The following is a 5,555-nucleotide window of genomic DNA, read 5'->3' as shown; positions in this document are numbered from 1 at the left end:
CAGTGACTGAAGTCAAAGACACACTCAATGTCTGCAGTTACTTCTAATGACTGCAGTCGTCACTCCCAGTGACTGAAGTCCTATTTCCCAGTGCGTGAAGGAACTGGAGGAGAAGGACAGAGAGAGGAGACACAGAATTCCAAGCACCCTCCAGGCTCTTTGGTCTCAGCACAGAAACTCCTGGGAAGGACAGAGGAAGAGGGAGACACAGAATCCCATGCAGCCTCCAGGTCTGTGCTCAAACCAGAGAGCCTCCCGGGGAAAGACAGTGAGAGATGGAGACACAAAATCCCAAGCAGCAACCCCCAGGCTCCAGTGTCCAAGTGTTCGGGCACTCAGGGACCATGGCACTGGAACGACCAGTGCTCAAATGCCCACTGCACTCCAGCTCCAGTGAACTGCCAGCGGCACTGCAGCCCCCAGTGAACTCAGTGCCCGAGGCACTGCAGCTTCCAGTGAACACAGTGCCCGCAGCACTGCAGCCTCCAGTGAACCCAGTACCCGTGGCACTGCAGCCTCCCATGAACACATGCCCAAAGCACTGGAGTCTCTGGTGAACCCAGTGCCCGCAGAACAGCATCCTCCGGTGAACCCAGTGCCCGTGGCACTGCAGCCTCAGTGAACCCAGTGATCCCGGCACTGCAGCCTGCAGTGAACCCAGTGATCCCGGCACTGCATGCCCACATGCACAGGAGCCCACAGCACAGGAGCCTACTGTGAACCCAGTGACCCAGGCACTGCAGCATCCAGTGAACGTGGTACCTGCGACACTGGAGCCCCCAGTGAACTCAGTGACCGCGGCACTGCACCCTCCAGTGAAACCAGTGCCCTCAGCATTGCAGCTGCCAGGGAGCCCAGTGCCCGCGGCACTGTAGCCTCCAGTGAGGCCACTGCCCACGGCACTGCATCCTCCAATGAGCCCAGTGCATGCGGCACTGGAGCCTCCAGTGAACCCAGTGCCCGCGCCACTGCAGCCTACAGTCGGCCCAGTGCTCACATCACTGTAGCCGCCAGTGAGCCCAGTCTCCACAGCACTGCAGCCTCATGAGAGCCCAGTGACCGCATCACTGCGGCCTCCAGGGAACCCAGTGCCCGCAACACTGCAGACTCCAGTGAGCCCATTGCCCATGGCACTGGACCCTCCAGTGAGCCAAGTGCAAGCGACTGGAGCAACCAGTTTGCCCAGTGCCTGCGGTAATGCAGCCTCCATTGAGGCCAGTTTCCACGGCACTGCAGCCTCAAGTGACCACAGTGCCCGCATTACTGAAGCCTCCTGTGGGCCTTGTGCCTGCGAAACTGGAGCCTCCAGTGAGCCCAGTGTCGGTGGCACTGGAGCCTCCAGTATACCCAGAGCCTTCGGCACTGCAACATCCAGTGATCCCAGTTCATGCAGAACAGCCGCCATCAGTGAGCCCAATGCCCGCCCCACTGCAGCCTCCTGTGAGCCCAGTCCTCGCGGCACTGGAGCCTCCAGTGAGCCCAGTGCCCTCGGACCCGCACCCTCCAGTGAAAAAAGTGTCCGCGGAACTGCATCCTGCAGTGAACCCAGTGCCCGGGGGACTGCAGCCTGCAGTGAACCCAGTTCAACCGCACTGCAGCCTCCAGTGAACTCACTGCCACAGCACTGCACCCTCCAGTGAACCCACAAGTGAACCCAGTGCCCACGGCACTGTAGCCTGTAGTGAACTCAGTGCTGGCGGCCTGCAGCCTCCAGTGAAACCAGTGCCCACAGAACTTCAGCCTGCAGTGATCCCAGTGCTTGCAGCACGGCAGCCTGCAGTGAACCCAGTGCCCACGGCACTACACCATCCAGTGAACAAAGTGCCCGTAGCACTGCACCATGCAGTGAACCCAGTTCCCGCTTCGATGCAGCATGCAGTGAACACAGTGCCTGCAGCACTGCAGCCTCCAGTGAACCCAGATCCCATGGGACTGGAACCTCCAGTGAACCCACTTCCCGCAGCACTGCACCCGCCAGTGAATGCAGTGCATGGCGCACTGTAGCCTCCTGTATACCCTCTGACCACGGCACTGCACCATGCAGTGAAACCAGTTCCAGCTTGTATGCAGCCTCCAGTGAACGCATTGCCCGCAGCACGGCAGCCTCCAGTGAAACCAGTTCCGGCGGCACTGCCCCCTCCAGGGAACCCAATGACTGCGACACTGCCCCTCCAGTGAACACAGTGTTCGTAGCACTGCACTCTCCAGTGAAGCCAGTGTCCGCGGCACTGTACCCTCCTGGGAACCCAGTGCCCAGGGCACTACAGCATCCAGTGAACAAAGTGCCTGCAGCAATACACCCTCCAGTGAACCCAGTGCCCGTGGCACTGCAGCCTGCAGTGTACCCAGGGCCTGCAGGACTCTACCCTCCAGTGAAGCCAGTGTCCATGCCACTGCACCCTCCAGTGAACCCAGTTCCCACGGCAATACACCATCCAGTGAACAAAGTGCCCGCAGCACTGCACCATGCAGTGAACCCAGTTCCCGCTTCTATGCAGCCTGCAGTGAACACAGTGCCCGCAGCACTGCAGCCTCCAATGAACCCAGATCCCATGGCACTGGAGCCTCCAGTGAACCCACTTCCCACAGCACTGCACCCGCCATTGAATGCAGTGCATGCTGCACTGTAGCCTCCTGTGTACCCAGTGCCCGTGGCACTGCAGCATGCAGTGAAACCAGTTCCAGCTTGTATGCAGCCTCCAGTGAACACATTGCCCATAGCACGGCAGCCTCCAGTGAACCCAGATGCGGTGGTACTGCTCCCTCCAGGGCCCCCAATGCCTGTGACACTGCCCCCTCCAGTGAACCCAGTGCCCATAGCACTGCACCCTGGAGTGAACCCAGTTCCGACTACACTGCAGGTTCCAAGGATCCCAGTGCCCATGGCACTTCAGCCTCCAGTGAACAACGTGCCCGGGGCAATGCACCCTCCAGTAAACCCAGTGCCCGCGGCACTGCAGCCTGCAGTGAACCCAGGGCCTGTAGGTCTCTACACTCCAGTAAAGTCAGTGTCCCTGGCACTGCACCCTCCAGTTAACCCAGTGCCCACGGCACTACACCATCCCGGGAACAAAGTGCCTGCAACACTGCAGCCTGCTATGAACCCAGTTCCCGTGGCTCTGCAGCCTCCATTGATGCCAGTGCGCCCATACTGCACTCTGTAGTGAACCTTGGGTACGCGGCACTGGAGCCGTGAGTAAAGCCCGTGCCCGCGGCATTGCAGCCTCCAGTCAAACACGTGCCAAATGCACTTCAGCCTCCTGTGATCCCAGTGATCCGTGTACTGCAGTCTGCAGTGAACCCAGTGCCCACAGCCCCGCACCCTGCAGTGAACCCTGTTCTGACTGCACTGCAGGTTCCAGGGATCCCAGTGCATATGGCACTGCAGCCTCCAGTGAACAAAGTGCCCGCAGAAATGCACCCTCCAGTGAACCCAGTTCCCGCGGCAGTGAAGCCTGCAGTGAACCCAGGACCTGCGTGTCTCTACCCTCCAGTGAAGCCAGTGTCCCTGGCACTCCACCGTCCAGTGAAGCCAGTACCGCGGCACTGAACCCTCCATTGAACACAGTGTCCGCGGCACTGCACCCTGCAGTGAACCCAGTGGCAGAGCACTGCAGCCTGCAGTGAACCCAGTGCCTGAGGGTCTCTACCCTCCAGTGAAGCCAGTGTCCCCGGCACTGCACGCTCCAACGAAGCCAGTGCCCTCGGAACTGCACCTTCCAGTGAACCGTGTCTGTGACAATGCAGGCTCAAGTGAGGCCTGTGCCCGCGGCACTGCACCCTCCAGTGAACCAAGTGTCCATGCCACTGCAGCCTCAAGTGAAGCCAGTGCCCGCGGCATTGCACACTCTAGTAAAGCCAGTGTCCGTGGTGCAACACCTTCCAGTGAAGCCAGTTCCCGCGGCACTGGAGCCTCCAGTGAACCCAGTGATCACTGCAGTGGAGCCTCCAGTGAACCAGGTGCCCGCAGCACTGCAGGCACCAGGGAAACCATTTCCCGTGGCACTGTAACCTGCAGTGAACCCATTGCCCGCGGCACTGCAACCTCCAGTGAACCCAGTGCCCAGGGCACTACACCATCCACTGAACAAAGTGCCTGTGACACTGCAGCCTTCTATGAACCCAGTGCCCGTGGCTCTGCAGCCTTCATTGAAGCCAGTGCCCGTCGTACTCCACTCTCGAGTGAACCTAGGTTCGGCGGCACTGCAGCCCCCAGTAAAGCCAGTGCCCGTGGCATTCCAGCGTCCAGTGAAACCCGTGCACACTGAACTGGAGCCTCCAGTGATCCCAGTGATCCATGCACTACAGTCTTCAGTGAACCCAGTGCCCACAACACTGCACCCTGCAGTGAACCCAGTTCCGAGTGCATTACAGGTTCCAGGGATCCCAGTGCACATGGCACTGCAGCCTCTGGGGAACAAAGTGTCCGTGGCAATGCACCCTGCAAGGAACCCATTGACCGCGGCACTGCAGCCTGCAGTGAACCCAGGGCCTGCGGGTCTCTACCCTCCAGTGAGGTCAGTGAGCCTGGCACTGCAACCTCCAGTGAAGCCAGTGCTGGCGACACGGCACCATCCAGTGCAGCCATAGCCCACGGCACTACACCATCCCGGGAACAAAGTGCCTGCGACACTGCAGCCTGCGATAAACCCAGTGCCCGTGGCTCTGCAGCCTCCATTGATTCCAGGGCCCACCGTACTGCACTCTGTAGTGAACCTTGGGTCCACAGCACTGCAGCCACCAGTAAAGCCAGTGCCTGCGGCATTGCAGCCTCCAGTGAAACACGTGCCCACTGCATTGGAACCTCCTGTTAGACCAGTGATCCGTGTACTGCAGTAGGCATTGAACACAGTGCCCACAACACTGCACCCTGCAGTGAACCCAGTTCTGAGTGCACTACAGGTTCCAGGGATCCCAGTGTGCATGACACTGCAGCCTCCGGTGAACAAAGTGCCCGCGGCAATGAACTCCAGGGAACACATTGACCGCGGCACTGCAACCTGCAGTGAACCCAGGGCCTGCGGGTCTCTACCCTCCAGTGAAGCCAGTGAGCCTGGCACTGCACACTCCAGTGAACCCAGTGCCCACGGCACTGCACCAGCCCGTGAACAAAGTGCCTGCAACACTGCAGGCTGCAATGAAACCAGTGCCCGTGGCTCTGCAGCCTCCATTGAAGCCAGCACCCGCCGTACTGCACTCTCAAGTGATCCTAGGGTCCACGGCACTGCGGCCGCCAGTAAAGCCAGTGCCCACGGCATTGCAGCCTCAAGTGAAACTCGTGCCCACAGCACTGCAGCCTCCAGTTTTCTCAGTGATCTGTGCAATGAAGTCTGCAGTAAACCCAGTGCCCACAGCACTGCACCCTGCAGTGAACCTAGTTTTGAATGCACCCAGGTTCCAACTATCCCAGGGCCCATGGCACTTTGGCCTCCAGTGAACAAAGTGCCTGCGGCAATGCACCCTCCAGTGAACCTAGTGCCCGCTGCACTGCAGCCTCCAGTGAACCCAGGGCCTGCGGGATTCTACCCTCCAGCGAAGCCAGTGTCCCTGCCACT

Source organism: Prionailurus viverrinus, unplaced genomic scaffold (assembly GCF_022837055.1).
Source record: "Prionailurus viverrinus isolate Anna unplaced genomic scaffold, UM_Priviv_1.0 scaffold_70, whole genome shotgun sequence".
Taxonomy (NCBI): Eukaryota; Metazoa; Chordata; class Mammalia; order Carnivora; family Felidae; genus Prionailurus; species Prionailurus viverrinus.
Note: the sequence above shows the minus strand (reverse complement) of the source record.